At 37.3% G+C, this 21,780-nt stretch overlaps 1 protein-coding gene across 2 annotated transcripts in view; it reads left to right on the top strand.

The window, feature by feature from the left end:
- Positions 1 to 21,780, top strand: part of SULF2 (sulfatase 2) — a 136,139-nt gene that overhangs the window by 44,871 nt on the left and 69,488 nt on the right. The gene's annotated exons all lie outside the window — the stretch shown is intronic.

The raw sequence follows: 21,780 nt of genomic DNA, 5'->3' as shown, positions 1-21,780 counted from the left end.
TGTTACATCTTTGCATTTTAAAAAATGTTTCTATGGCCTTTTTTAATGGAATCACTATTTCTAATCCCAAAACTCCCAACACTTCTCCCTCCTCAATCACAACTTTAAAGACAACAAAAATTTTTGTAACAAATAAGCAAAAAAATCCACATGGTGCCCATAAAATGACATATGCCCAGTGACAAAAAATGTATGTTCTTTTTGTACCTTGAGTCTATCACTCTCTGTTAGGAGATGGGTAACAAACACATTTCATCATAGGTACTGTGAAGACATGGTTGGCCATTGCATTAATTCTAATTCTTAAGTCTTTTAGAATTGTTTTTCTTTACATTTTTGTTGTCCTTGTTCTCCTATCTTTTGCTCCCTTCACTCTGAATCATTTCTCACTCTGCAACAGTCTATAAAATTTTTCTTTCATCATTTTTTACAGCTGAATAATATTCTATTACATTCACATGTCAAATTTTATTTAGCCATTCCCCAAATGATAAGCACCACTTCAGGTTATAGTTCTTTATTTTTTCCCCTTTTGTTTCTCTTTTTGAGATATAGAAGTTAAGTTTGTTTTTAGCTATTCACTCCCCAGTATTAGTGTCTTTTTTATAGTCCTGCTCTTCCTATCCTTGCTTGCTTCTCTGTTGAATTTGATGTATTTCTATATCAGAGTGTGTGTGTGTGGTTAGCTCTCCTTTGTCAGATAAAAGTGAGGTTCATCTGAGGACCACTTTTCCAACCTCAACCTTCATGCCCTTCTCACTCCAGCTAGAGAAATAACATTCTACTCTTCCCCCTACCCTACTTCTTCCTCCTTTTATATCACTGTATTTCTTTTCCCTCTTCAAACTCTCAAACCAACTAGTTTACCTCCCAGGACTTCTGTCTTTCTTCTTTAATTTTCTCAATACATTTTGAATACATTAAGATTCTGAAGAGATACTTGTTTTTTCTCTTCCTATTAAAAAGTTAACATCATATCATCAGCTCCTTCCAGATGCTCAAATCAATTTATATGTCTAAATTTCTCTATACTTTCAAGTTTGTATTTCAACATTTCTAATTAGTTAAATATTTTCATCCACAATACTTGAAAATCCTCTACACCATTAAAAAAAATCACTTTTTTTCTCTGTAAAATTATGCTCGTTTTTGTAGAACACGTTATTCTGGGTTGTAAGCCTATATCTTTTGACTTTCAGGATATCATATTCCATGATCTCTCATTTTAGTAGAAGTTGTCCAATCTTGGGTGATCCTTGTGGTTTTTTGCTTTTTAAACTGCTTCTTTCTAGATGTTTATAGTATTTTTCCTTCAACTTAGAAGCTCTGTATTTTGCCTATTATAATGATTTTTAATTTTTTTTGTTACAATAACAACAAAAATACTATGAATCCCAGGGGTAACTTAATATACTACTCAGAATATTCTTTATAATCATTTACAGCTTAATGGCCTCTTAAAGAATTTTTAGTGTGAACCCTTGGACCATTGTCATGAACTCCAAATGGGAGCCACTGGACTATATCATCCCTAGGATTTTTTCTTTTGGGATTTCTTTTCTTGCAAGGCGTGACGAATAGGTTCTTTCCATCTTAATTTTGTCCTCTGATTCTAATAGATATGCACAGTTTTCATTTATGAGTTCTTGAAATATAGTGTGCAGGTTTTTTAAAATCATGATTTTCAGGGAATTCAATGATTCCTAAATTATCTCTCTTAGATCCGTTTTTGGAATAGCTTTGTAAAAAAAAAATCCTTGTGATTTGGCCAGTTTCTAGTGTTCATCTGCCAAACTCATTTTCTGTAGCATATTAGTTCAGTTGCAATGCATTAAAAAAAACCTTGGATTGAGACTCAGGAAATCTAAGCTTTCTTCTTGACTTAGCTAATGACTGTCTGTGGCAAGTCACTTGCTATATGTTCAGCCCTTGGAGAATATCCTGTTTTGTGTGTTTTATCCCTAAATCTGTTCTTCTTGCTCTACTTGCTAGTCTAACTCAAGAGTTTATGAGACTTCTCATCCATTCATCTGAATTTAATAGAGATAAGGACTAGGTCTATGATTTCATTGATACTCCCAGATGAGGAAACGCTCTCCATCAGCAGAATGGCACATTCTCTTCAACCTGTAATCTTAATTAGAATAGTAAGTAGTTAAATGACTTTTCTGCAGTCATTATAGCCAACATGTGCCAGAAGATGGATTTGAACCCATGTCAGCTTTCCATGCATGACATCTCACCATTGTTTGGGTTCCTCATAGGTCAAATGAGGGAAATGGAAGAGCAGGCCTCTGAAATTCCTTCTAGCTCTAAAGTTATGATCCCTTCACGTCCTAAATCAGTCATCCTAAAACAGCCACCACACACAGGGTTGTGGTCAGGAAAGCACTTTAGAATTGTGGGTTATCTATGAAGTGGTTGGCTGGGGCTGGGCATGTAGTTAGCAGCCACAGACCGGAGCAAAGTAAATTGACTTTTATAAAGAGAGAACCCATGACCTTCCCCTGCTTATGCCCTACACAGAAGTTCCCAAATTCTTAGATTGCAACATCCTGCCATCCTTACAGGTGCTCTCATTCCATGGAGTTACAATACGAGAATATTCTAAAATAGGGACAATTTGGGGGTATAATGGATAGAGTACCAGGCATGGAATCTAGAAGGCTTATTTTCCTGAATTAAAATCCAGCCTGAGATTCTTATCTTAATTCTGTTTGTCTCAGCTTCCTCAAAATGGACTAGAGAAGGAAATGGTAAACATTATTTGATTTAGGATCATAGCTTTAGAAGTCATCTAATCCAACCTCCTCATTTGATAGATGAGACTCAAAAAAGATGCTGGAAGTTAGTGAAAGAGTCAGAATTTCAACCTAGTTCTTGCTCCTCAAATGTCAGGGTTGTTATCATTGTACCAAATGGTTGTCATAACAGCCTCAGGAAGCAGAGACTTAAATTTATTATTATCCCCATTTTACAAGTGAGGAAGATGGGAAGGAAAAAACCATTTCTATAGCACCTTTTATGTGCCAAATAAATTGTACTAAATGCTTTACAGTTATCTCATTTGAAATATTTCATAACAATTCTGGGAAATAGGTGCTGTTATTATCCCTATTTTACAGATGAGGAAACTGAGGCAAATTATGTTGTCCATAGTCACAAAATTAGTGTCTGGGGCTGGATTTTAACTCAAATCTTTGAGCCAGTGAGTTATCCTGAGTCTCTGCCTTACATTGATGAAGAAACTGAAGTCAAAGAAGAAAGTTACAGAAGCCAGAGCCCATGTCCTCTCAGATATTTAGAGCATTCCTATGAAGTAGGGACTTAAATTTGCCTATCCCAATTATACAAATGAGAAAACTGGGATACAGAACAATTTTTTTTTTTACCCAAGACCATGCAGCTAATAAGGGTAGGAGATATGCCAACTCAGATTCATTCCCGGTCCAGCACTCTAGGACACAACACTTCCTCTCAATTTGACAGTGATGGCATCTATCCTACGGACAGGTCCCCAAGCCCCATCCATGATAACCCATCGGTCAGGTGCCTGCCAGATCACCACAAAAAGACCAAACTGCTTGTGAGAGCTTCTCAGGAGGCTGCAGATGGCATAGAGGGTAAGAGAGGGCACATCCCTTGCCCATGACCTACATCCCATTCTGGATGACTGGGTCAAATTTTTATGCTTCTCCTCTCTAGTAAACAGAGCCTTTGCTACCCTTGGGATCTATCTACCCAAGCAAAGTCATCTTAAAAGGGATAAATGGAGGTGAACAGACCTATCTCTCAGCCTTGTGGCAGCATCCTCTACATTTGTGGTTTTGAGGAAAAAGTGGATTGATTGATCCTCCAGGTCCAAGGGAGACTGGCCAAGGTCACAATTTACTAAACCTCTCTTTACCATTAAGTTCCTAATTTTCACGAGAGAAACGTTTGCCTCCTTCCCTCTGTTTATTTTTCATATATAGATTTTAAAGGATGCTGCTACGACTCTTCCTGTTCTACCTCCATACCCCATCTTTCTATGTCTATTTTTTAATTACTCTGATATATAAACACTTATGAACATGTTGTCTTCCCCAGCTATTCCATGAGCTCCTAGAGGGCAGAGATTAAATAATTTTTGTCTTTGGGTCTTAGCACTTAGTACAATTGACACATAGTAAGCACTTAGTGAACGTTTAGTGATTAACTGACTGGTTATTATGGAGAAACCTGTCTAATTTCATAGCTAAAAATGGCATTCTGTAAAATCCATCAAAATCTTTTGAAACAGTGGCAGAAGATTGGCTGTGGCCTTTGAAAATAGATGCAACCAGAAGGTCTCAGACTCTACAAAAAGATAAGAATACATTCTTCAAGGGTCATAAACATCATTATCCCCTCCTCCTCCATTTTTTCCCTTTCTCCTCCCTTTTCTCTCTCCTTGGAGAGTGCTCTTAAATTTTTTCCACTCACAATCCCTTTTCTCCCAGGAAATTTTTATGTAACCCCAGGTATATAAGTATATAAAATAGGCATATAAATCAAGCATTTATTTATAATAAATCATAATTTCATGACCTCCACATTGAGTGACAAGACCTCTTTTAGGGTCTTGAACCACAGTTTAAGATGCTGGATACTAGATCACACCATTTCTGATCTGTTTTACCCAGTCCTTTAAGTTAATGGAAGCCTCTCAGTTTCCAGGTGTTCTGAACTAAATCGAAGTTTCTTATTGAAATCAACCCTACCCACAAAGTCCCTGGTCTACATGTGACAAGAGAGAGGCTGGAAGGGGAGCAGGATGTATGTAACTTCACCCAGTGCCCAACATAGTGGGGAGGTTCCATCATGGAAAGAAAACCCCCAATTTAAGCAGAATCTTCACACTAACTCTGTCCCTGTAACATATTCCACATCCCTTTCTTCCACTTTAGTCTTCTCTATCCAGTCTTCTCTACCCTCTGGCTCCAAGCGCCGTCCCCCCTGCCAATGAAGCAGAAGGGGTCTGTCTTTGGTTGGTGTGGAACCTTGGTTTCTTGCCCGCCTAGTGGCCCAGTCCCAGCATCAGTAGCGGCTCTGGTTTGAAACCCCTCAGGATCCCCTGGGCTTTTTGGAAAGACTGCCCAAAAAACACAAGTGTGTCAGCAGGAGGCTAGGCGCCGGCCCAAGCTCTACAACTCCATTCCAAAACACGACTCGGCCAGGCAAGCCTTCAAGAGCTGGTAAGCGCGTGAGTGCAGAATATGGGGAGGGGGTTCTCCAGGACTCACCTGCCCTCATCTTCTGCTTCAGACTTAGCTACTTTAATCATGTGACTCCCCTCCAACATCCCCAACCTTTCAGGTCTCCAGGAGTTAGTAATGAAGCCATTAAATAGCACTTGGATTCACATCCTGCCTCAAGACTGTGTGACCCTTAGCAAGTCATGTAACTTGTTTCTGCCTCAGTTTACCCAACTAACTGAAAAATGGGGAGAATAATAAGCTAATACTAGCTTATATGCTCTTGCACACTATGTATGCTATTGTGAGATTTTATATATCTCATTATATAAAAACGGGGATAATAATGAGCCACTTCTCAGGGCTGTTTTGAGAACCAAATGAGATGTGATGTTCTCTCTGTGACTTTTGGTGAGCCATCTCTTCGACTGAATCATCTCACCTATAACATAAGTAGGCTAAACTAGGTGGTTTTGAGATCTTGTAGTGTGGGGTTTTGAGTCAATAAAACCTGGATTCAAATTTTGCCTCAAACACTTACTAGCTGGTGATACTGGAAAAATCATTTCCCATCTCTGGATCCCAATTTCCTCCTCTGTAAAATGACTCATTTCCAAGGATTCTTGTAGGAGGTTCAGCTCTAAATCTCTGATCTATAGCATCTGATATCAATCAAGTCAACAGACATTTATTAAGCACTGACTGTGTGCTAGGGACTCTACTGAGCCCTGGAGATACAAAAAATATGATCCCTTCCCTCAAGGAGCTTATAGTATAATGATGGAGACAATATGCCAAAAAAAAAAAAAAAAACGCACAAACTAAAGTTAGTTTAGTTGTAGACAGGAAAAATTGGAATTAATCTCAGGGAAAGGAACCTCTTTTATTGATTTTTCAGGTCTTTCCATAATGTGGCCCCACCCTTAACTCAGTCTCCTGTACCTCCAAGCCATCTTTCCCATGTGTGACTGAGAGCTCTCTAGTGCATCAAGATTTCACTTTGTTTTGTATAACTTCACTTGTGCCTTCTCAATGGTGGAAAAAAGGGAGAGAATTTGAAATTCAAAGTTTTAGAAACAAATGTAAAAAAGTTGTTTTATACGTAACGGTGGAAAATTTAAAAATTTTAGTATTTCATTTTGTTTGGCCCCTATAATCTACCCTGTGAGGTAGGTGGTTCGAGTGTTGTGATGCCATTTTACAGATGTTCTCATATACAGAACATCATTTGTCCTTGAAGCACCCACAGTGAGTTAGAGGCTAGAGCAGAGCTTCTTAATTTTTTTCTACTCATAGCCCCTTTTTGCCTTAGAAATTTTGACACAACCTGAGTAAAGAAGTATATAAAATAGGTACACAACTCAAACATCTCCTGACGATAAGTTTGTCCCAAGGCCTACGTCTCCAAGCTGGACGCAGACCCCAGGTCCCTGACCTCCTCCTGTCACTCCCAGGCCCGGCCCCTGCCACCAGCACCGCTGCCACACACTGTGTTACACATCACCAGGAGCCACGCCAAGGGCCAGTCGCCAGCAGACCTGCTAGCTGGACCCAGCTGTGGCTCTTCCACAGTGACGTCAGTGAATGGGCCACGGGCACAAGGAGCCGGAGCAGAGAGCAGGGTGATTTCAGGAAACTAAAAGAGAAGGCTAGAGACCAAGCATTAATCACCACCTCTCTGTGTGGGGATTGGGGAGGTGGCTTTTTCCAAGCCTGTGTAAACACTTCCTAGAAGAATGTTGTTTCTCCAGAGCTTGATTGAGTTGGAAAGGAGGGTGAGGGAAAGGAGGGGGAAAGGTTTAATTAAAACATTAACCATCACTCACTTTCTGGCTTGGTTGGAGCTTTTTCCTCTTCATTGTTAGCTTCTTTTGTAATAAAAAAAAAATTAAATTTTTAAAAAGCTCTCTAATCTTGAGGGGACTCAGGAAATAAAGCTGACCATTAACACTCAAGGGGCCATAACTAACAGAATAAACTCTTTTGCAGGAAACGGATAGGCCTGATTTCTTATCAGCTCCAACCTGGGTAGGAGTTTGGCAGCTCTTTTTTGGGAAGGAGCAACGGTAGCACTCATTTGACCCATAGGCAAGGACCATCCTCATAAAACTAGAAGGGCGTTCCAAATATCAGCCCTTAGAAAGGGGTGCCTGTGTTAGAAAAGATCCTAAGTATCATAAACATACAGCTTCTTTATTTTACAAGTGGAGAAACTAAGGTACAGAAAGACCTCATACTTAACCGTGATCACACAGCTCATTAGGAGCAGAGTTGGAACTCGCAACTCCACTCTAGAGAGCTTCCTGTTACAACATACTTCTTCCAATTTAATTAACTCTCTTAACCCCTTAGGAAACTGGCACAGAGTCTTATTCTTATCAGCACAATCAATGATGGTTCCAGCCCAGCCCCAAGAGGACCTGCTGCCACCCATAAACCTCAAAAGAGATTTCATTCACCCCTTACCCATGCAAGGATCTCCTCAGTGGTCTATCCCAGAGGTCATCTTTTTTTTTTTTTTTTCTTTTTTGCTTATAGACCTCTAGTGAGAAAATACCCATTGTTAACATTGTTAGGAAACTTTTTGTTATGTGTCAAAACTCGATTTGTCTCTGAAATTTCCACTCATTCCTCCTGGTTCTTCTAGGACCAAACAGAACATGTCAAATCCTTCATCAAAAGATGGCAGCTAAATGGTGCAATGGATAGAACTCAGGGCCTAGAATCAGAAAGACCTGAGTTTTCCTTATTCACTAGCTGGGTAACCCAGGCAACCATTTAACCTCTGTTTGCTTTACTTCCCTTGTCTGAAAAAGGAAGATAATAGCACCTCTTTGTCAGGGTGTTCTGAGAATTACTTAGAAATTATAAGTACTTATTAAGTACTTAGCACATATTTGTGCTTAGTAATATTTATAAATTAGATAGTATTTCAAGTACTTAGTACAGTGCCTGGTGCTATATAAATGTTAGCTATTGGTATTATTATTATTATTATTATTATTATTTCTCTTCATGTGTTTAAACTCTCATATCTCCATAGCATCCACTACCACATCTTCTCTTCTTCAAGGTGACCATCCCCACTTCTTTCAGCTCTTTCTCAAATGTATGATCATTGCCCTGGTCAACATCCTCTGGATCCCTAAGATGCCCTCTAGAGGTCTCTCCAGCCTATCGGTGACCTTCCTAAAATGTAATGTCCACACCTGAGTGCAGCATCACAGCTGGAGTCTGACCAAGACATAGTCCAACAGAAATATTATCTTCCTCCTCTTGGGAGCTTGATTTCTCCAAGTATAACCTGAGATTTTGAGGCTATCGTATAATGCTATTGACTCATATTTAATTTATAATAAAGCCCTTAAAATGTCCAGGTCCTTTTCAGATGCATTGCTTTGGAAGCTACTTTAAGTTTTAAACTTTGTTAGATTTGACCCAGCATTTCAGTTTATCAGGATATTTTCAAATCCTAATTCTGCCAAACAGCATATTAACTCTCCTTTGTCATCCGTAAATTTAATCAGTATTCTTTCCTTGATACCATAATCCAAGTCATTGATAAAATTATTAAACATCAGTGGATCAAACACATTCTTAGAGTAAGTCACTCAAGACTTCCAAGTTGATAGTGAAACATAAACGACCATTCTTTGCATACAGCCATTCAAGCATTTTTAAAACCACTGAAACTGTATTATTCTCTAGGCCACATTTCCCCATGTTATCCACAAGAATAGCAAGAGAGGTTTTATTGAATGCTTTGAATGCAATCATATAATGTACTAGCATTGGCAATACTCTATCAAAGGAAGTGAAGTTAATGTGCTATAACCTATTCTAGATAAAAAAAAAAAATGCTGGTTTTTAGTGAACATGTAGAAAAAGCAGCAAAACTCCCTTCTTCTTTCCCCCCTCCTTTGTCCTCTCTTTCCTTTCCTCTTTCTTTCTTTCCTTCCCAGAAGTGCAATAGCTACTCAAAACACCAATTCTACCTAACACTGATTAGCAATAGAAATGTTAATTTGCTCTATTTTCCCAGCTTAAACCAATTTTATTCTCCTTAGGCAGTTTGGTGACCCTCTGTTACTAAAAGCTTACCCTATTGGTGCAAGACTTAACACTGACATATTATAGCCACCCCAAACCCTCAATCTCAAGGGATCTACCAGCTGCAGGTTCCCCAGCCTTAGAAGCGATATGGGCCACCATATCTAGAATGAATCATTTCTCCCTAGAATTTTTCCAAGAACCAAAGTCATCAAAGTCATCTATAGTTTGCCAAATTCTACCTTCTTCCATTAAAATTTTTTTAGAATATTTATCTTGTCCTTACCCTATGGAACTGCTCCAGTTTTCTTGACTCAAACCTCACTAGCAGTGGCTAGTGGCTTTTCAACACCCAGTATGTGATTCATCCGGATTTAATGACTAGAATTCATCAAGGGCAGCTGAGTGGTACTCTCTTGCTATCTTCCTCCTTACCTGGGTTTCAACTCCTTATCAGTTATTAGGGAGGCCTTTCTTGCCTCCCAAACCATTTTCCTTGGCAAAGGAGACAAAACCAAAATAAAATTCAAATAGTTGCACCTTCTCTCTCTCCTCCATCCACCATTCACCATAAGCAAAAATCCTATCTCTTTCTTCATACTCCTTTTAGCTAAAAATAACTCAAAATATTTACTGTCATCCTTAACATTTCCCATGAGCTTTAGCTCCCTTGGAATTTTAGTTATTTTGACCTTACACTTTTTTTAATTGATAAATTGTGTTTTAACATATTTAGAACCCCAGGGTATTCACAATGAACTCCCCCACAATATATCCTTCTTGAAAACAGTTAAGCAAAATAGCATAAAAGAGTGATTGCAACTGTGAGACAACCTGCAGTGTTATATTTTAGTAATGTATTGTTTGTTAAAAGAATAGGTGTATGATTTAATACCATATACCAATACCTTTGATCTATATTTTGTTGCTATATATGTTGGTCTTCATTTATTTAGTTATAATAATTGTGCTTATTGTTCTTTTGGTTCTGCTTTGTTCATGCTGAATCACTTAATATAGGTTTCCCATGTTTCTTTGAATTCTTTGTAATTGTCATATCTTAGCATTCAGGAATATTACACTTTGTTCTTAGACCCCAGTTTATTCAGCTATTCTCCAGTTGTTGGGAACATGATTTTCTGACTTTTTGCACTTAAAGATAATGCTGCCATGAATTTTTTGCACAAATAGATTATTCAACCTTTTTGAGACATAAGTCAAATAGGAGGATCAAAGGGCATGAGCAATTTTGTAACTTTTCTTAAATAATTCCAAATTGTCTTCCAGAACTATTGAGCCAACTCAGTTCCTCCATTTATGACTATTCATGTTTTCCAGCATCCCCTCCAGCATTAAATCTTGTCATCTTTACCAATTTGATTGGATACTTCAGATTTGTTTCACTTGGCATTTCCTTAATTAGTATAAATTTTGAGCATTTTGTTAGGTGGTTGTTGATAATTTGCATTTCTCTTTTTGAGGTTTCTTCGCTCCTCTGACATTTAACCATTGAGAAATGGTTTCTTTTCCTTATAGATTTGTGTCAATTCTTAAAGATTTCAAAAGTCAGTTCTATCAATGTTTCATGCAAAAAATTTTTTCTCCAAGTCCGTATCATCTTATTCTGGTTGCATTTTCTTTATTTGTACAAGATATATTTTCTTTTTCTTTTTTTTTTCTTTTGGAGGCAGTCAGGGTTAAGTGACTTGCTTAGGATCACACAGCTAGTTTAGCATCCCAGGTCAGTTTTGAACTCAGGTTCTCCTGATTCTATGACCTGTGTTCTATCCAGCTGGTGCTGTGGATAGAGCTGCCCCACAAAAGCTATTTTCACATCATTGATGAAGTCTGTTTTTTCTTTCATAACATCTCCATTGCTGCTCATTATGAGTTCATCTACCATTTACAAATGTGAGGAAGGGAACCTTTTGTTCTTTTACTGATGCAACTTATAGATCATTTATCCTTTTGGAAATTTTTATTGTATATGCTGTAAGAAGCTGAGCTAAGCTTTCTAGTCCACCATCCAATATTCTCAGCATTTCTTATAGATCAGAAGTTTCTTTTCTCAAATATTTTGCATTCTAGGCATTGTCAAAGACTAAGCTTTGTACATATTTATTTCTCATTCTGACTATATTTCACTTCAAAAATTTCCTGTTTTTTATCTAGTATTATGTAATTGGTTAATTATCACCTTATAATAAAGTTTGATATCTTGTTATATTAAACTGTTTATTTTATCTTTTTTTTTCATTTTTCCCTAGATTGTTTTCTATCTTGCATTCCTTTATATAGTTTGTTTAGAATTCGTAGGGGTTTTTTGTCATTTTCTTTGGTGTGTTTCTACAATGCATTTTTTTGGCTGATTGACATAACATTAAACCTCTATATTTGCTTAGATATACATTGCCAAATAGGAAAGGTTAAACCTCAAAGAAAAAAAGGCTACTGGAAATTGGCAGCAGAGGGAGGTATGGAGAGACACTGAAGAATTAGAATGTTGTAGGCATGAAAGAAGAAATATTTATTATTGGAGAGGTTGGCCAGAGACACAATGACTTTTAGGGAGAACCAACTGTAAGTCCAACTTTTTCATAATAAGTAATTATTTTAATATATTGCTCTAGTTTCTTTGTTAGTGTCATATTTAAAATTTTTGCATTGATTTTAGTAATTATTATGTTGGTAGCTTTCTTGATAAGTTTTATCCTTCTCTGGCTTGTGAATCAAAACCATATTTTTGCCATAGAAAAAATAATAGTAGTATTCCTTTTCCTTTTCCCTCTATATTTGAAACTACCTTATATAGTACAGAGATTCTATTTTTAAATGTTTGATAAAATATACTTGTAGTTTAGGATTCATTTCTGCCTTGCTTAATTTTTCCTTCTGAGATAGCATTATTTGGGTAATCTGTTTCCTGTTTTGCTACTTTTGTTATTTTTTTAATTTTGCAGATGATAATCTACTCTATTTAGACTTTCATTTTTGTTGTCATATAATTTAACAGTAGTTTTTCATCAGTTTCTTTTCATTTGTGAAGAATTCCTCTTGGGAGGGAGAGGTATTCTCTTTTTAAATTAAATTAGACAATGTTTTATCCATTCTGTTCAATTTTTTAAACAGTCCTTTGGGGGTTTTTTTCCCAGAAATTTTAAATTCCCACCTAAATTTTCAAAATCTCTTGTATATGGAGGAATTGTTGATCTGTTATTTTTCAAATTTCTTTCTTCCATGATTAATTAATTTGTCTTCTCTTTTTTTGTTAGTTTAAGTATAAAAGGTTATAAATAGTTTTAGGGAGAGTTTTAGCTGTATTCCCTAAATTTGAAAATGTTAGCTCACTGGTATCATTCTTTTTAATATGATTTTTATCATTCTATGATTTGGTCTTTGATCTACTGATTTAGATGATTGTTTTTAGTCTCCATTTAGGTCTTCTTATTTCTTCTTATGGTTATACTTTTATTGAATCCTGATTTGTAAAAGGCTGTTTTTTTTTTTTAAGACTTTTTGCCTTTTGCATTTGAGTTCTTTAAACTCTGTCTAATTAATATGACAATATTAAATACAATATTAAATATGATGCTGAGAAAGAAACTAGAGCAATATATTAAAATAATTATTTATTATGAAAAAGTTTATACTTGGTTCTCCTTAGAAGTCATTGTTATCTCTGGCTACTCTCTCCAATACTAGATATATCTTCCTTCATGCCTGCAAAATCTAAAAATCTGTCAAATTTAATTTCCCTTATATTTTGCTTATTTGGAGTTTCTTTTTTTTTTTTTTTAACTTGCTGTAGTCTGAAAAAGGAATATTAAAGTTTTCTAGAATTAGTATCTTACAACTTAGGTATTTTATCATTTGAGTTAACTTTTCAGGACTGTAGCTACTATGATGTGGATGAGTGTGCACACATATGTAGTTTAACTGAGAGTGTTAGTTCCTATTGTGCTCTTAATCAAAATGTAGTTTTTCTATTTGACCCTCTTATCATGTCTTTCTCTTGTTATCCAAAGTCATGATTGCAATTCTTTCAATTTTTTGACTCAGCTAACACTTAAATTTGTATGATTATCCATATTTTAAATATATTTTTATAAGCAGCAAATCGTTTTGTTTTCTTACCTATTCTGCACCGTGTTTCCTTTCTATTGGTGAATTGAGCCCATTCATATTTATAACTGTTAAATTTGGTTTTCTCTCTCATTATTACATAGTTGTCCTCTTTCTTTTGAAGTATTATAAACAAAACCAAGAGAACAATTTATACAGTGATCATATTAATATAAAGGAAAGCAACATTAGAACATTTCAGAATTCAGATCAATGCAGGGAACAGTCATGATTTCAGATTGCTGCCAAAGCTAATTCAACAGAGACAGGTGATGTGTTATAGGTGTATAACAAGACATAGATTTTCAGAAATAACTTACATTGATCTTGTTTAACCATACTTCTTTTTTTCATAGGGAAGCTTCCTTTGGGGGAAATGGGGAGGAGTAAAGGTAAAAAAATAAAGTAAAGTAAAAAGAACCAAAAGTAATGTAAAAAAGGGCATATCAATAAATGTTTATAAAGATTCACTCTGCCACTAAAGCTACAAAACATGGTAATTACATTTCTAGGAAGGGGTATTATAGGATTTCTTTCTTTTGGCAGTAAGTGGATTTTATCAATTTGTACTCTGTCCTATGTCTCCAATATTTTTAGGTGTAATTCTCTTTTATGATTACATGGAATGTTAAATTCACATTCTTAGTTTGTATTTTTCTGGGAGACAAACAGTTCTCAGAGTTTGCTAATATGTGTTCTTTAGCTCTCTTGGTTTAATTTGTCTATACCTGAAGTAATCTTCCAAGTTAGCCTTTAAAAAATGTTTTTAACACTGTTGTTTATGCTTCCATTGCTGAGTTGTTATTGTTGTTGTTGCTATTGGTTCTGCCTGAGCTTCTGTTCCTCAGAGAATCTACTGCTCAAATGAGAATTTTCATCATGTTTTCTAAGTTATCAATTCTTATATTCATCTTCTTGAATTTTTCCATCAGTGATCTTGTTTTGAATTTTAGTAATGCCATATCTTCCTTCTTATATAATGTGATTCTAAACCAATCTGAAAATTGTTTTAACACATCCATTATCTGTTAAAATATATATATATATATGATATTTTTTCTTCATTTTCTTTTATTTTGTGGTATTTATTCATTGTATCAGGGCCGAATTTTGGAGCCACTTATTTCTTTTGTCTTTCAGTTTCTTTCCTATCAAGGTTTCTTTCCATTCTTCTCTTTTATTGTGTTTTCATTTCATTTGACTTTTTTGTTATTGTTGCAAAGTGATATAGCTTTCCCTGGGTCTCTTTCTCCTGACCTTGCTATAATGACTTTTTGTTTTTATGTTACAATATCTTTTCTATCTTTTCTACTCCACCCCTACTTCTGGGATTGAACACTGTCTTTAAAAAAAATAAACACAGTTAAGCAAAACCAGCAAATACAGTGACCACACCTTACAGTATATGTAATTTTCTTTTTTTGCTGTCACCTGCCTCTCTGCCAGGAGTATATTTCATTATTTGTTCTCCAAGGCCAAGATTAGTGTTGGGATTACTGAGAGCTTCATTTCAGCATTCATTTAATTTATATTATCCTAATAATTGTGTATATTATTCTAATGCATTTGCTCACTTAATCCTTCCCCCATTTCTCAGAATTTATTTCTAGTATTAGTAATTTCTTATGCAATAATATTCCATTACATTCATCTACCATGAGTTTTTCAGCTATTTATAGGATGTCATTTCATTTCAGTCAGCTTCTAAACATTTTTAAGTACCTACTATGTGCTAGGAACTGTATTAAGTGCTTGTGGTATAAGGAAAAGCAAAAGACTCCCTGTACTCAAGAAGCCCAAGGTCTACTTGGGTAGACAAGATGCAAACAACTATGTACATATTAGTTACATGTAAGAAATATTAGAGATAATCTATAGAGGGAAGGCCCTGGAATTTAGGAGATCAGGAAGGACTTCTATAGTTTAAGATTAAACACTTCATCTCCTGACTAGGTATTTTCATTGGCTTATAATCTGTTTACAGGTACACTTTCCAAAGCATTTTTATATCCACCGTCTTAGAATATCATTGAGAAGCTGTCTAGTAGAGGATAATCTCCCTGTCCTACAGATGAAAAAAGAAACCTCAGAACAGTTGTGATCAGGGTCACCCCATCCCTACTGCATTTCTCATAAGAGGAATTGTAATATAATAGAAAGAAAGCTGGCCTTGGAGTTAGTTAAAGCTGAGATTCAGATCTGATTTCTGACACTTCCTACTTCTCTGGTCATAAACAAGCCATTGAGGCTGTCTGAACCTTGCCTTCCCTATCTGTAAAATGGGAATTTTTGACTTCCACCTATCTGTCACTTGCAAGTTTTTTAATCTTTCCCTAGGTTTCAGATTCCTCCCCTGTGTAATAATGAGGTTAGCCTAGACATTCCCTAAAAGGAAAAAAAATGAACCTAATATGTTTTGGGGACTGTTCTTAGCACTTTACAAATAGGATCTCATTTGAGTCTTATAGCAACCCCAGGAGGTGGATACTATTGTACATTTTACAGTTGAGGAAAGTGAGGCAAATAGAGATTAGGTAATCTGTGCAGGGTCACATAAATGTAAGTGTCTTGAGTGTAGATTTGAACTTGGATCTTTCTGATTTCAGGCCCAGCATACTACCTACTGGACCAGCTAGTTATTTCTAAAAGTTCCTCTCATCTCTGAAATTGTTCACTTTAATACTCCTTCCAGCTCTGATGGCCTATATTCTATGTTTTGAGCTATCTGCCCATTCGCCACCTCCCACTGGATCCTATATTCTATAATTCTAGAAGACACTTTGGATGATCTTTGTGAGTCCAGATTACCTCTTTGTCTCCCTAATCTCTCTTCTCACTCACACTCTGGGAAGCCAACTCCAGTATTCGAATCCCTTTGCCAATTTTATTTATCACCTTATCCCAAGAAGCAATTTTTAGTTTGATGCCTTTTCAAAAGAAGAAAAGGGATTCATGTTGCAACCTTGCAAATAGCAAAAAGTTAAAAGGATCAGATTACGGAGCACCAAAAATGCTCCAGGTCCTGGGGGTTCAGGGCTTTCCTTTTTTTAATGCAAAGTCTGCTTTTTCTTGGGGGGATTGTGCCAAAAAAAAAAAATGAAGACCGCAGTCCTGTGGCATTGGGCATTTAATATTTATGGGGCTTAGGAGCTTTGCAAAAAATACTTTATCATCAGTTTATCTGTTGTTCCTCACGAGGGATCCTCCAGAAGGTTAGGGTTATCATTCCCTACTTTCCCAAAGAAGAAGATGAAGGGCAGGGAGACCAAGTGACTTTATGCTCAGGCCATTTTTATTGCTGTACTTACTTACAAGAACTTAGTAATAGCTAATGATAATAGCCAGATAGATTGATTAAGATTTGCAAAGTTTACATACGTTATCTCATTTGTTTTTTAACAACAACCCTGTTGATTATTATTATTCCCAATTTATAGGTGAGAAACTGAGCCAGAGTTGTAAGTATATAAGGCAGGTTTGGAATTCGGGTATCCCTGACTGAGTCCAGCACTCTATTCATGGTGCCCTTTAGCTTCCTGTGGCATGGATAAAGTAGGGAAATTGGGGGAATGGTTTTTGCTGAATATAACTGGGAAGGAAAGCTCCCCAAGGCCAATGACATCAAGGCTGGCATTGGTCTGGTCAGGGTCACATAGATCAGGATTTCTTAAACTTTTTCCACTCAAGATCTCTTTTTGCCTGAGAAATTTTTTCATGCCTCCTGGTATGGAAGTACATAAAATAAGTACACAAATCAAATGTCTACCAATAAGAAGTCATAATTTCATGACTCCCACATTCAATTATGAGTCCCCATATGGGGTGGCAACCCACAGTTTAGGAAGCCGGGTAGAAGAAGGGGGTGAATAGGGAAGACAGGTATGGAGTTACCCTTTGGCTAGGGCTCTTGCTAATTAAAGAATGGCATAAAGGATCCAGAAGTATGACCTAGATCTCAGTATGTTGTACAGAACTTCATCCTGGATTTGAATTTTATTTGATTAAAGCACAGAGTCCTTTCATGGAATTGTAGAATTTTAGAGAGGAAAAGTGCCTTAGACATCATAAAGTTCTCAAACAGGGGTCCATGAATTTGGTTTTTATATTTTTTAAAAATATTTTGATAACTGTATTTCAATATCATTTGTTTCCTTTGAAGTTCAATGTATTTTATTTATTTAAAAACTAAATTAATTCAAAGAAGGTTTCGCCATACTACCACAGGACACACACACACAAAGTTTAAAATCTCTGCTCTATTCCAAATTTCTTCATTTTACAAATGAGCAAATAGACTCAGAGAGGAGAGGGAACTAATCAAGTGTCACAGACAGTAGCAGAGCAACATCCAGGATCTGGGCTTCTCGATTTTCCTCATAAATGAATGAGCGAATAAATGAATCATTGGACATTTATTAAGCATTCGCTGTGTGCAACATACACTAGGAATACAAAAACAAGACAACCCCAGCCCTCAAGGAGTATATAGTCTAATGAGAGAAGACAGGACACTAAGGGGAGACAGACTTGGAATGGGGGGGAAGAAGGAAGAGGAATGCTGATGGGGACATGGCTTGGAAAAGGTCAGGTGGGGTGTGTTAGCCTGGCCAGGGCTTCAGGAGCAGCACCCAAGTTCTAAGTGGAGTCATCTCCAATCTAAGAAGCAGGTTAGCATCTCACCGACTCAGCTCCCGAGATTTCCAAACCCCTGTTGGATGGGAGATAAGGCCTATAGGTGTTCCCTAAAATGGTGTCCTTGGGGTCCACAGGCTTACAGGTCCTGCCTTATAAAGACATCTTAGTCCTTGAGTAACAACCTCCTGGCTCAGCATCCCAAGGATGAATCCACTCATACAGTTCAGCCATGATAAGGATTGCTCTTCCAGAGGTTCAGCAACACATCCCAGCTTTCCCTTTAGAATCATAGATTTGGAGCTGGAACAGCCCTTAGAGGCCATCTCATCCATATACCTCCTCTCCCTTGTGCATTCTCTCTGTGTCTGTCTGTCTCTCTGAATCTCTCTCGTCTCTCTCTCTCTGTCTCTCTGTCTCTCTCTCTCTCTCTCTCTCTCTCTCTGTGTGTGTGTGTGTGTGTGTGTGTGTCTTTGTCTTTGTCTCTCTGTGTGTGTCTCTCTCTGTCTCTCTCTCTGTCTCTCTGTCTCTATCTGTCTCTTTTTCTCTCATTTTCCAATCTTTTTCTCCTTCAATCCCTCTCTCTCTCCAATCTTGCTTTCTCCCTTCTTCCCACTACCCCACTTGGGCATCCCTCACACTCACCCCAGCCAGCGCCCCTTTCCCTGAGTCAGTGACACTAGGTTTTTTTTTTGGCTCACTCCACATCCCAGGTAGGTATCTCTCTATTCTCTCTCTTTCTCTCTCTCTCTCTCTCTCTCTCTCTCTCTCTCTCTCTCTCTCTCTCTCTCTCTCTCTTTCTCTCTCTCTCTCTCTTTTTGTCTCTGTCTTTCTCTGTCTCTCTCTCTTTCTGTCTTTCTCTCTCCTCTTTTTCTGTCTCTCTTCTCTTTCCCTTTTTCTATCTTTCTCTCTCTCTCTCTCTCTCTCTCTCTCTCTCTCTCTCCCTCTCCCTCTCCCTCTCCCTCTTCCTCTCCCTCTCCCTCTCTTTGTCTCTCTCTCTCTGTGTGTCTGTCTGTCTTGTCTGTCTCTCTCTCTTTTTCTCTGTTTCTCTCTCTCTTTCTTTCTCTCCCTCTTGCTCTCTCTGTCTCTCTACCCTTCCCCTTACTGCCTCCCTCCACCTCCACCCAAACTTGGCCAAAGTCTCAGATCTGTCTCATACCATTTATTTTTGCAAACCCCAAAGTCAAGAAATCATTTCATCTCATACTGGGGGGATGCAGCTTTTTCCTGCTTTTAAAGTTCCTCCCACGTGAAATGGGGCTGTTTTACTTTGGGAATGAGAGATTGTTCAACAGTTTTCTGCTTCATTCTTCACTGACCTTTCTGAATTGTTTTGGCAAGAGCTGTTTATTTTAATTGACTCTAGCTACACCCCTCCAGCCTGTCTTTGCTAATAGATACATATAATGTGCGACAGATTTCTTAGTGCAAACATAAACATTCCTCATCTCCTCTCAGCACTGATTACTGGAAGTCTCGGAGTAACCTTGACATTTTCCAATGCTGTGTCACAGTTGCTTGCCATGTCTGGCTTCCAGTAATCACTTACAACTTTCCCCCACACATGTCCTACAATCTCTCTCCCTCCCTTATCCTGAAAAAGGCAGGCTTCATTCACAGAATGCCGCAATCAGTACATTTATGCAGTCAACTTTCAGAGAAGGCCTTTTCAACCTCATCAGTTCATTCGAAAAACATTTACTAAACCTCGAAGTGGGAAATGGATGGATGATCTTACAAAGAAGACTGAAAAGAAGTATTTAGGAGCAGATGAAGAGCAATATCATAGAATCTGATGAGAGAAGAGTGTGTCCAAGAGTATTGAGTGAAATAAGGATTCAGGGGAAAAAATAGCTACTGAGTTTAGTGGTAAATCATTGGTATCACTGGAGAAAACTATACAAGTTGACTGTTTTGAGTCAGAAGCATGATTGAATGAGTTAGAAAGTAGTGAAAGATGAAAAAGTAAAAAAAAAATTAGTGCAGATAATTCTTTCCAAGAGTTTGGCTGAGAACCTCCACCTTGCAGAGAGAGGGATCTGGCTCCTCAGGGTTTCCTCAGAACTCTTAGCTTCTCAGCAAACCTTTAATGAGACCACTTTTCTAGGCTGAATCATAACTTTTAGAGGGTTTTTCTTTGAAAAAATAAGCAGTAAAGGTGCCCAGATATGAAAGGGAGAATTTTAGAGTGTATAACATCTTCATGGCCATCTAATCAAACTCACACCCCCAAAGAATCCTCATTATAATATGCATACCCAACAAGTGATCATCCACCCTCTGCTTGAAAATTTCCAAGGAGGGCAAACCTATGGTCTCCCACAGAGACCAATCCCACTTCTAAACAGTTGTAATTGATAGGAAGTTTTTCCTGACTTCCAGCCTAAATTTGCCTCTCTGTGGTTTTTGCCTATTGTTTTTTGTTTTGCTCAATAATATTTAATTGTTTCCAATTACATGTAAAAACAATTTTCAATTCATTTTTTGAAAGATTTTGAGTTCCAAATTTTTCTTCTTATCCCCCTCTCTAAGACTACAAGCAATAATAGATTTTACATGAGAAATATAAAACATATTTCCACATTGGTCATGTTGTAAAAGGAAAAAACAATTGAAAAGAGTACTTTTTAATCTGCATTCAGACTCCATCCACTCTTTTTCTGGATGTGAATCGCAGTTTCCATCATTGAGTATTTTGGAATTATCTTAGATCATTGTATTGCTGAAAAGACCTAATTCAATTATTGTATATTATATATTGTTACTATGTACAATGCTCCTGGTTCTTTTTGCTTCACTCAGCATCAGTTCAGGTAAGTCTTTCCAGGTTTTTCTGAAGTCTATCTGCTCATCATTTCTTATAGCACAATAATGTTCCATTACATTCCTGTAACACAACTTGTTCAGCCATTCCCCAATTCACAGACATCCCCTCCATTTCCAATTCTTTGCCACCATTAAAAGAGATGCTATAAATATCTTTCCTCATGAAGGTCCTTTCCCCTTTTAAAAATCTCCCTGGGATATAGACCTAGTAGTGACACTATTGGAGCCCTTTGGACATAGTTCCAAACTGCTCTCCAGAATGGTTGGATCAGGTAACAACTCCACCAGCATTAGTGTTCCAATTTTCCCACATGTTCTCCAATATTTATCATTTCCTTTTCTAGCATAGTGACCAAATCCGGTGTGAGGTGGTACCTCAGAGTTGTTTTAATTTGTGTTTCTTTTATCAGTAATGACAAATTATCAAATGGAATAATTTTAAGCATTCTACATAATAGCCCTTCAGATACTTGGAGACCCCTGTCTGGTGCCCCCAAGTCTTCCTTTCTTATAGATTACACGTTCTCAGGTCCTTCACCTGATCCTCATATAACATGGTCTTTTCCATTCCAATTACCCTTCCCTCAGTGCCCCCTGGCTAATCAGTGCCCTTCTTGCATGGCCACAGCTCAGAACTGAATACCATTCTCCAAATGTGGGTAGACCAGGGCAAGGTGCTATGAGACTCTCACCTCCTTATTCCTGAAGATTTATTCCGCCTCTTGGAGCAGCCTGAAATTACATTCACTTTTTTGGCCGCCCCATCACTCTATTGACTCATCCTGAGTTTGTTGTTTACTAAAACCCCTAGTTCTTTTTCAGGCAGATGGCTTTCAGATCCTGCCTCCCCCATCCTGTTCTTGTGATGGCTTGATCTTTTGAATCCAAGTACGAGATTTACATTTAGCCTACAGAATGATTTGATTCAGCCAAA

This window comes from Antechinus flavipes, chromosome 2, assembly GCF_016432865.1.
Source record: "Antechinus flavipes isolate AdamAnt ecotype Samford, QLD, Australia chromosome 2, AdamAnt_v2, whole genome shotgun sequence".
NCBI classification, from domain to species: domain Eukaryota; kingdom Metazoa; phylum Chordata; class Mammalia; order Dasyuromorphia; family Dasyuridae; genus Antechinus; species Antechinus flavipes.
The sequence above is the reverse complement of the archived record's forward strand: the minus strand, read 5'-3'. Positions and strand labels throughout refer to the sequence as shown.